The sequence below is a fragment of the Arctopsyche grandis genome, chromosome 10 (genome assembly GCF_051622035.1).
Source record: "Arctopsyche grandis isolate Sample6627 chromosome 10, ASM5162203v2, whole genome shotgun sequence".
NCBI lineage: Eukaryota > Metazoa > Arthropoda > Insecta > Trichoptera > Hydropsychidae > Arctopsyche > Arctopsyche grandis.
The window spans coordinates 23,533,398-23,546,004 of record NC_135364.1 but is presented as its reverse complement, the minus strand read 5'-3'; positions in this window follow the sequence as shown (position 1 = coordinate 23,546,004).

The window sequence follows — 12,607 nt, the reverse complement described above, 5'->3', positions numbered from 1 at the left end:
TTGGAATAATTGCTTGAACTGTATTTATTTTTATTTTACACACATATGTACACTATACCAGAAAGATCCCAACAGGTAAACCCCAATGCGCCTTCCTGGCTCATTACAAACATCGATATACAATTTAAGAATAATTTTAACATATGGATATTTTAATATGGATAAATTTTGATAAATTTGATAAATTTCCATTTTTGCAGCATTTATTTTGTTATAGCTGAAAAGCTCAAAATTCGCGAGACATTTATGAAAAAATTCGCAGCAGTATACGAATTAGCTAAATTTGAGATGCTAAAAACTCGAAAATTGAGAGAAATTTGTAAAGGTTGCTAATTTGTTTGAAACATTTCAATGAAAATCAGACAAATTGGCAAACTCTGATAGGAAAAGATCGACCTGCAGTCACAAACCAAGGTCTGGCCAGCAGCAACCAGTGGGACTCAAACCCGTGACCACTGTGTTCGAAAGCATTATATGCTAACATCTAGTCTATTCTGTTGTTGTAAATAAGTCAATACCGGTAGAAACCGGTATTACCCGTAGCGAATACCAGTAGAAAGTCAATATCGGTAAAAACCTTACTACCATAGTTTTTTCGGGATTATTATATTAATGACAAAGTTTTTTTAGATGCTTTTAAACATGCGAATGAACGCAGTACCCCTAGTACGTATACATGGTACACAGTCCCAAAAATCACCCCCTGGAGTGCTTTCTGTGATATTTTATCCTCGTATTAATCCTTACTTGACAGTGATGGATTGCGGTGAAACCCATGTTTGAAGAATTGTAGGAGAAACATATGCACTCTGCACGTGCAACTACACCCGAATTCGGTTTGGGGAACACCCACTGTTCCGGCGTGGAGCCAAGGACGTGACGTTCCGTACTATTCGGTGTGTTTTTGCCCTAAGTGTATTTCTTTATTTATTTATTGTTACATACATATTTTCGATATTCTTATAATTACAGTCTTCAAATTACAGACAGTCAATATTTTTACAAATAAAAATAAAATAACAACGATATAAATTAAATTAATTTTTTTGAAAACGAGTTGTAATAAAATAAAATAATTTTATACGAAATCATTCAGTTGTGAGAAATAAACACGGTATCTCTCGAACTTGTCCCAGAAAAATAGTTGAATTTAGTTTATTATTAAAATATAATTATTTATCGCAATGGTTTCATGGCCGTGAAATTTTTCATTATTTATCTACGAATTTATCTGTCTTTTTTAAATATCTATTTTGACCTACAAACTGACTGACCCGTTCCAAATAGCACAAAAACTATACATTTGAGATAATTTAACCCGAAAACTTTTTTATTTATTTTTTTGTTTACATTCTATGGCAGTTTCTTAAAACAATATATGTATGTATGTATTTGAAGAGTAGTTGACAACCACTATACCAACAGAACTTGCTAACTCGATAAAAATAAAGGTAGCACGGCATCGGAAGCTTATTGAATTAACTCTTCCCTCCTCAATTTACGAAGTCACGTCGAATTTTTCGAAGATAATATTTCATTCGGTCGAAGATAGAAAAAAAATAACACCAAAATGGCGACGCGATAATTGAATTTAAATGCAGTTTGTGAAAATTAATAGCCGTCTCATCGCACTATCGCCGAGAATACACAAGCATGAACTAAATTTAGTCAATACATTTATTCTGCGATTATATTATTTGGTACAAGCAAGCGTACACATATTCCGCTTGAATGAGATATGATACATCAGAAAAACCGTGAACTTTGACACGATACAAGGACACCAAAATATCTAAGATACTTCTTTGAATTTATCTATATATAATACATACTAGTGTTTTTAACCGGCTTCGCTCGGTATTTGTAATATAAACCGCTTAAACATGGCCAATCTAATAGTAAACATTCTATTAAATTTATTTGAATTGTTTTATTTTATTTGAATATTCATTTGTTTTTTATTAAATTGAACGTCACGAATTCTACGACCCAAACAAACAAACATACATACAAAGTTTCTTTCGAAATTATATTTTACATAGATTAAATGTTGGACGAATTTCTGTTACTTCTATATATATATATATATATATATATATATATATATATATATATATATATATATATATATAAAAATCAATGTCTGTCTGTCTGTCTCAAATAGGCTCCTAAGCCACTGAACTAATGACACGATGGAACTTTCAGGATTTGTTGTATGCATGTCCGGGAAGATTACTGTGAAAAAAAACGGGATAAAACCACTTAATAATAATATTCCTAATTATGATTTTATCGACGCGAAAGTATGAAGATGTTTTTTTTCTATTGATTATGATATTTTATTGCTTTAAAGTACTTACTTATTCACATAAGTTCAACAATCAAAAATGTGTATATTTTTTACACATTTTTGCTCGAGCATTTCAACGTATCCATTGGGTCAGTTTTATATTTAATTACGTTTCCAAGGCTTTGTTATTAATCTAAATATTTTAATATATATATTTTTATCTAAACATTGTCATATTAAAAATTTAAAATCATTATCATATTCGAATTCAATGGTTCAAATTTAGTTTAGATTGATTATTCTCCGCTCCGGTAAGTAAAAAATGTTGATTTTTGTTGCTTAGTGTTATTAGATACAATTAAATCTTTCTGAATACTCTAAGCATCATAAAATAAAATGTAATTTCCCGAGAAGAGCCGGAAAAATTCAGGTTAATTATGATCAAATCTCAACCTGAAAAAAAATATAAATTGACCATTCAAAAATACCCATCCTGAAAATAAACAACAGGTTTCAATTGTAGCTTCGCGATCCACTTTTTCATGAAAAGGGTCATATTTTGTTTCAGCATTACGTTTTATTTTTTGCGCGCATCCATTTTTCATCTCGCCGGAAAAGCGAGGGAAATGTATAGGCGCGTGGGAGGGCGGGGGGGCGGGGGGAAAGCCGCCAATTTTAACATAAAAGAAATATGAATACCGCATCGAATTATTTTATATACCTTTGTATACATGTATGCAATCTTTTTGTCGAAAATAAAAGGGCGAACGTAGCGGCTCCTTTAATCTGGCGGTATTATTCCCGATCTCAAAGAATATTATAATGAGAGGGGAGCTCCAAAATTGGGGGGGGGGGGTGGTGGTGGGGGACTTTGTAGGGGAATTATCGGAAATCGGCGGGTCACGGGCCCTATATTATTATTCTGCTTCGGCCCCGTTCCGAATTCCCTTTCACCGCTCTCCATTACCCACAGCCAAATTCATTATTCATTATTGATACAAAACCTAATCACCGTGTCCCCGCAGCTAGGCTTCAGCATTACGTATTCCCTCTGTGGCCGCGGGAAAATATCTTTAAAATCCCGTAAATTATGCATACGATCCCCTTTTAACGAACTGGATGAAAATTTCATACATCGCCTGTGATTGATTTCGGATTTGAGAGGCTTTTGTTCGTCCGCACCGAGTCAAAAAAATCAGTATATGAAGAGCTCTTAACCGTTTTTGTGGAGAAGGACCTACTTATAATATATAATAGTTTTCCTAATATATAATACTAGCTGAACCCTACATGAGTTGCAATGCCATAATAACGCATGCATTTCCCGTTCCCGTTCCCGTTCCCGTTCTCGTCCCCATTCTCGTTCCCGTTCCCATTTGTCGGCAAAACGCAGGTAGTGAACACATTTGAAATTTTTGCGTTGCAATGACACTGATTCCCGTTTTTTTTTCCGTTGAACCATTGAATTCGAATATGATAATGATTTTAAATTTTTAATATGACAATGTTTAGATAAAAATATATATATTAAAATATTTAGATTGATAACAAAGCCTTAGAAACGTAATTAAATATAAAACTGACCCAATGGATACGTTGAAATGCTCGAGCAAAAATGTGTAAAAAATATGCACATTTTTGATTGTTGAACTTATGTGAATAAGTACTTTAAAGCAATAAAATATCATAATCAATAGAAAAAAAACATCTTCATACTTTCGCGTCGATAAAATCATAATTAGGAATATTATTATTAAGTGGTTTTATCCCGTTTTTTTTCACAGTAATCTTCCCGGACATGCATACAACAAATCCCGAAAGTTCCATCGTAATCGGTTCAGTGGTTTAGGAACCTATTCGAGACACACACAGACATTCATTTTTATATACATATATAGACTAGTGCTGTATAGGGATCCCAAATATTCGTAGACTTCAAATATTCGAATATCGTATAGTAAATCAAGAGCTATTCGAATATTCTAATATATTCGAAAATTAAAAAAAAAAAAAAAGGTAATTACATACCAAGCATTAATTTGAATGAATCATCTTATCATGGTTGCCATTGAATTCCATCTCGATTTTACAGCCAATAATAATTTCAAATTTTATTTTCTTTTTTTATTGTGATTTCATGTAAAAATTTATATTTCGCCGGTGACTTCTTAAATATTCGTATTATTTTTCTAATGTTTTCTAAAATTTCGTAGTGATTATTATCGATCGAAAAGTGATTTTCTTCAAACATTTCCGTATTTAATGAATAAAAATCCGTTTCTTCACATGTAGACATTTCATCTTCTTCATTTTTATCACAATTATCCCCATTATATATTTCATTTTCTTCATAATCGTCGTCTTTTTCGTCATCACTCTTTTCTTGTTGATTTTGTGTATTTAGTTTATAAAAAAATATATACACGAAGAATATTCGAATAGTTGATGAAATATTCGAATAACGAATGGCTGAAAAATCAGACGAATAATTCGAATACTCGAATATTCGAATATTCGATTGGGATCCCTAGTGATTTCAAGAGGTGACTTCGAAAAGGAATTGATTCACAAACTACAATAAAGTTATATATTATTAGTGGTTTTACCCGGCTTCGCTCGGTATTTGTAATATAAACGGCTTAAACATGACTAATCTAATAGTAAACATTTTATTAAATTTATTTGAATAGTATTATTTTATATAAATTTATTTGAATACTCATTTGTTTTTACTTTATCTATGTACGTAGTAACAATAGATGAAGTTTTGTGATAATGCGAAATTTCGAACTCGTTTTTATTAAATTGACTGTCACGAACAAACAAACATATATACTGTCTCTTTCGAAAGTATATGTATACCAGAATCCGGTCAATCAGAAACAAATAACAGACGCCGTTTTAGTTTTATTTATAAGATTTTGTTCCGTAGCTTCTTCAACAGAAAGTTCCACACATATACTGCATAGATATTCATATGCCTGCATATCAGTAATGCTTAAAATATATTTTTTTAAATGAATAAAACCAGAAACATATCTCGGTCGTTGCATTAATGCTAACCAAGAGGTTCCCGGGCTCGATCCCTAGGTTTACCTCAATTGAAAATAATTTATTCCGAGTATTTCTGTAGTACTGCTGGTCAAACTTGGATATTTTCGACTGCAAATCGATCGTTTCCTATCAGAGTTTTCCAATTTATCTGATTTCATTGTTGAAACGGTTCCTCAACAAATAAGTAAAACCATTTTACCCACTCCCATCACCACCCATCACCACTGTTTGAATATGCCTTCAAATTTATAAATCATAAATGTATATATGTATGTATGTACATGTTCAATACTATATGTGTCGCTCAGAGTAATTCTAAATCGTATAATGGGAAAATATATAATTGAGTCGATGGACTCAATTATATATTTTATAAGTAAAGAAACTAGCAAATACATATATATCTATATATATATATTTTTTTTTTTTGTCATATTTTATATTTATTTTGAATTTTATCGTGTTTTATTTTGCATTTTACATATTGTATCTTTTTATTTGTTGTTTAGCCTTTCTGTAATGTAATGATAAAATTATAAATAAGTATATATTGTATTACGAAATTCTTGACTATAATAGATTATCATTTTAAACACACACAGAATCTTATTATGCTATTTTTTATGATATACACATCCAAATTAGATTATTTTAGAATTGTATTATTTAATATACTCTATGCATTACATAGTTAATACTACAATACTTCAAAATATTTGCTTTTGCATATCTACCTATTCATATAGCATTTTCAATATGAAATTACTAAATCAACAAATCCACACACCTACACTTTAATTTCCCAATTAAATTACTTATATACCTATGTTTATTTAGTCAGTAGTTTCTTTTGACTTTGGTCAATAAATAGATGACTTGTATGTTATATTGTCGATCACTGACTGCTTGACTATTGTCTGTTTCCCAAAAGTACTCAAAACAATAATCTATTTACTGACCGTTCATGTATATTTATAGTTCACTATTATCACAAAATTTATTGAAAAAAACTGACCATTTTAATTGCCGCCTTATTTATATAACATATACGTATTTGAATCGTAGTATTTATAATAGTATTGAGTCGACACTACTTAATCTGACCGTATCACCATTTTTTTTCCAAGATAGGAAAGACATTTCAGCCAAAAATAATATCGGTATAAAAACAAGCGGACAAATTTGTCAATTGAAAGGAACTTACATAGCAATTTATTACTTTGCATCACACACAGCATGTCGACTGTATCAAAACGTGTAATTTTTCAATTGTAATCAACGAAACTTGGTCTCCCTACTTGCTCAATTTTCGTCGAAAATACGCCACATTTTGATCGTGTGCATTTCGAAACAGGGAGAGGGGATCATTGCCCATCTTATAATTACATCAAATACCACTTTACCAGAAATGGGTCCGGAGCAGATGTCAACGAACCCACATCACTCGGTGCAAGACGTCGATCAACCAGTTACCGGGTTGTGCAGCGGTTGCTCAATCCGACGATGAAAACAATTCCAATTATTCGCTACGAGAAACTGATTCGATTATTTTTTTTTACTCTGCCAACATCGGGGCTTAAATGCGAGGGTTTTTATCGCAGGTGGGTGGGTTTAGGAAGCACGTTCAACTAAATCATCTTCCGGTAACGTGCCGGATGCACGTCGGAAAAGACGCAAATGCACAAACCGTGTTACCTTCCGGTCGACGTGGAAACACAAAAATGAAGCTGCAGAGTGGAAAATGCTACAACTGTTTGTTCTTTGTGTGAAAATGTAGTAATTGTACCTATTGAGGTTACCGAAACGGACGAAACGCCAAATCGTAAATTTCGAATGACCCATTTCCGGCACTAATTTCGTACGTGACAGATTATACGGATCACTAAAATACCATCGCCTTCCCGCAAACTGACCGAAATCGACGTTTCAAACCCTAATATACCTGCGTATAACAATATATATTCAAACATTTGGAAAATGGGTCGTGTTTCAATATAATACGTGTACAATACGATTAAACGTCCGCTCCCGCTTGATTGGTTTTGATTTAATGTATGGTTTTAATTGATTTGACTTTTAAACTGTATTGTATATATGTACATACATATGTAGGGTTCCACGACAAATCACTCACGGACTTTACACTCAACGGTTTATAGTTTTTGATCGATGCAATGACACATGTATCAAATCATATACAAAGAGTTCATAACGTGTAAATTATGATCACTGCAATCGTTTGTAAAAGGCAGATCAAGTATTTTGATAAATCTGCAGATTTTCAAAAGCTTTTATTTAGTTTATAGTACCGGTAGCACCAAAAACTTGTTTTCGGTCAAATACCGATAGCACCGGTATCGGTACTTTCGGTATTGTAATCCCTAGTGACGACAACATATTGTATTACCCATATTCGTTTTTTTGACAATGCTTTATATTGAAAATTTTTGACAATGCTTTATATTGAGTGAATATTCCGTGAGTTATTTGTCGTGACACCATATGTAGATATTTTATATTTTATTTTATTTTTATCTGTAATGGAAGGCCTAACAGGTAAGCCCAATGCGCCTTTCTGGCCAGAAACATTGTACATTTGATACAAATATTATTAGTTAGTAACAAACTACATAAATACACATCAATCCACGGAGACATTTATGGTCAAATTTGTAAATTTGCAGCATTTTATACAATTTAGCGAAATTCGAGATTGCTGAAAACTCGAGATTTTGCAAAAAAATGAGGAAGGTTGCCAGTTTGTTGGAACCGTTTCAGTGAAAATCAGGTAAATTAGCAAACTCTGGTAGGAAACGATCGACCTGGAGTCACAAATCCAAGGTCTGGACAGCAGAAACCATTGGCAAAGCATTATATGCTAACCACTAGTCTATTTTGCTGGTTTGTTGATATGTATCTCACTTTTTGGGATCCGTGAAAGAAATTCATATTGATTACTGTCAATAGACACATTATAAACAATGATTACTGTCAATAGACATTGTACATAGAGCAGTGATATGTGCAATATTGGTGGATAAGGGTATCTCCGATTGTATTCCACATTTCTTCCAGCCACAGTGACATTACAGAGAGCTCCAACGCGTCACTGTGGCCATTCATTCAATAATAATAACATAATCATTCAAAAATAATAACAATAATAACACAACATCATTATAATCATAAAATCATAAAAATAACATTTATATATCATTCACATTTATAATTCGCAAAATCAACCACTGGCATTCCTCAACAACCACTCAACCAGATTAGCATAGTTTATATTGAAGAGGTCAATTTCACCAGCAATCTGGTTGAGCAGATATATCGCCCTAGATATACATACATATGTAGGAGCCGTTGCCAAAATATTTGTGCGAGCCACAGGAGGAACAAACAAATCACGATTCCTCAGGCCCCTGAATTTACTAGGTGCATAAAACCTTGATTCATTAAGAACCTGAGGATCGTGTATTATCCCATTCAACAGCTTAAAAAAGTGCCTTCCCAGTAACAAATCCCGACAAGACTCCAATGAGTTGAAACCCAACGCCCCTAATAGGAATGCACTTGGATATAGCCAAGGATAATAACCATACCGTGTCATATAAAGATATCTGAGAAACCGTTTTTGGATTCTCTCAATCTTCAATGAATAAGATATATGGGTACGACTCCATATAATGGAAGAAAATTCTAGAATGCTACGTACTAGAGATTCATAAAGAATTTTAAGCACCAACGCACTCAGGAAAGGTTTTCTAACTATACGTATATGTTTATGATGTCAATTAACCGATTGAATCAATCAACTGGTAGGCTACGTACCATGCAACACATCTTTTCTGGGGTTTGGTGCAAACGATCGATAAGCTGAACCACAGATTTACTGCAAACGCAATTCTCGACTTCACGAATGATAGATCGCACATCAGATGACGAGTAACCTTTCGATGTGCACAGATGCAATTATTAAAATTGAGTTGGATCTTTCTGGCGAGTTTAATAAGGCAAAATTCAGAACTAAAGTATCAGAAGCACAGAACGTATACAGGGTAGGTATGTCGGGACTTCGGGTAGATTTCGCTTAGTGTAAGTGCGAGCAGTGCGCACGCATAAGGTACACGTGTCGTTAATCTGTGGTTCAGTCTCTCTGGCACTTGTCGATCGTTTGCACCGCATTGCTTTTCTGGTATCTGGTATCGTTATAAAACTACCCTGTTTTGACAATTGCCACTTTTTTATATATTGGCATGTTTTTGTATCACATTGTTTTGAGAAATTTTCTCCTATAAAAAAAAAGTCCTGTGACAGTCTGCAGTTTCATAATATTACAAAGAGTACGCGCAGCATCAATACAAAGCACATTAAAGCACCACTGTCATCTTTATCGCTCTGGCTGTTAACTGTTTTAATTGAGATACAGTACATCTGTCAATTGAGACGACGAAAGCTGTCGATGGCTAATGACACTGCATGTTAAAATAAACAATGCTTTGTACACATATGTATGAATGTACACTGTTCCAACATAACGCGATGCAGATAAGACGTACTCGTATATATGTATATATGTACATATATGTAATATAATACATGTATCTATTCACATATATATGTATTATTAATACGCCTTTGCTTTTTCCTATTTTGAGTATTATCTTATTTTTCCCAATGTAAACAGCGTCATCGTCCGAAATGCCGGGTCGTTATGCTTACAAAATCGAGACCATATCTCGTGTAACCCAGGCTACTACATATTATATGTAAATACAAGTGTAGTTGTATTATACAAGTGTAGTTGTATTATACAAGTGTAATTGTAATCTTCAGCGATATTAGGATGTAGTAAAATCAGGTAAAAAGCTAATATCGAATCAAATATAATTTCAAACTAAGAAAAAATCAGTTGAAAGTACAGTAAAATATTCTAATGTTCTTATATGGTTTGATCAGACTGTCTTTTCATACTATGTACATAGTAAAATATGTAATTCATATTCATTATTACCGGTAACCCATCTGTGGATTGTTTTATGGCTCTAGAATCTGGATCCATAAAACTACCCACAGATGGGCCGCGCCTACTATGTGTACACATGTGTGCAACGCACTCAGGCGACCGAAATATAAAGGCGGACGAAAGAAATAAGAGTATATTATATTCTTTAAAAAATACTAAACAAGACATCGTACTTTTTACAATTCATTTAGGTTGTCTTGTTTTATGTCATTGAAGATGGTCAATTGGCGTGCATCCTAATTACTTTCATTCAACATTATCATCTACATACAGCCATTCACCATTTACTTCTGGACGAAGACCTCTCCATTTGTTTGTGTTTTGAGCAACTGTTATCCATCTCACCCTACACATTATTCTTATTTCATCTACCCAAGGCCGCGCCTACCATATGTACATACAAATATGTGCAACGCACTCAGGCGGCCGAAATATAAAGGCGGCCGAAAGAAATGAGAGTCGAAAAAATTATATTCTTTAAAAAATACGAGACAAGACATCGTACTTTTTAAAATGCATTTAGGTTGTCTTGTTGTATACTTGTGGATTGCTGATACAAGTTACAACTTGTAATACACCCGAACTATAATTTGGGAAAATAAGAGGATAGCAGGTATAGCTTCGATCCGCTTAAGTCTTTTATGTTCTATTATTTTTGCGACTGCCAGATGTATTTCTTCAAGGATGTTGAGTATTGGTTGATCGTCGAAAGAGCAATGCCCTAGATGTGAGATTGGGGGTAAAAACACTATGTTTTCATGAATTTTAATGAAAACGTTCAGTCTCTCTTGTCGTCTGCTCCTGGTCAGAACTAAACGTTTTGGTTTTCTGTCTGTTTTTCTTGTTAATTTTTATAGTGATTAACATTTTCTCACACGATATTTATCACAAGGTAATATTTTTGCACTGACTCCAATGCACTTTTTTTTTATTGATATGATTTATACAAATGCTGATAAAATTAAATAGCGGCCGATTTAAGTTTGCACACAGCCGGCCGAACTCTTAGGCGCGGCCCTGCTCCACATAGATACATACATATGTTATATAGGAAAGATACAAATAATACTGAACAATAGCAGTAAAAACTTTAGTGCTTTAAAATCCAAATAACCAAATACTATACATACATACATTCACTCAAAATAGTATGGAACACTGTATGCTCAGCATGACGATGAATACGTGTGTGAGAAGTATTATAAGTAGAGGTAGGACCGGAAGCGTGCCGTTCTTTGTTTATTGTTTGCCGTGCATTGTTAATTTTTATTATGAACCTTTTTTTTGCACTCTAGCTTTGTAGTTTGCTCTTTTTCCTAGAAAACAAACCCTAAACGCCCTGTTTCCTGGAAAAAGCACGCTTCTGGTCCTACCTCTAATGATAAGGGTATATAGCGGAGAGAGTGAAGAGATTTAAGTGGTACGTAGCTAGAAGATTAGATGAAAGGTGGACAAAGAAAGTGCTAATTTAAAAGTTTGAAGGAAGGCCGCAAGGAAGATGGTTGGAGGAAATTAGAAGAATGTGTGGTGATGAGAAAATAAAGACGAATGGAAGCGTGTTGGAGAGGCTTTCATCCAACAGTTAATGGCGAATGGCTGTAAATGATGATGATGATGATACATAGATTATGTCAATACATTGATTTCATTGTAATCCTTATAGTATGTATGTAGTAACCATTTCCGGACATATCTCATTCCAGTTAGCTTGGTAGGAAGCACACTTCTATGGACCTCTAGCCTAACGCAAACATCTTAATACATAATTTCTGTGTATTTTTCTTGAAATCAGTTTTGTCATATCCAAAATTATAATATAATATAATATAATATGTCTTACAAAATTAAATCGAATATGAATTCCATAATCGAGTTTCTGATTATAATCTGATTCTGACGACAATGTTTTTGAATTTTGTTCTAGTTGCCGGGAAGAATTGATTGTGGTACAGATCAACTACTTCCTGCCAGAATTTGCCAATTTCGTGTCTCATTATATTGTTATTGAGACCATTTCATATGATTTCAACCGGTCTCCCTCGCGGGCCCGAAAACGCAAATATCAGAAGGCAAACATCGAAAATCGAAAGATCTTAAGTCGAAAGATAAAAAAGTGTGCATGGTAAACTAATAATACTCACTTAATTTGCGCGAGCAGGATACAACAGGAACAAGAGGAACAGGCTTTTCCTCCCGTATTCTGCGCGCGCACATTAAACAAGGCTGTATGACAA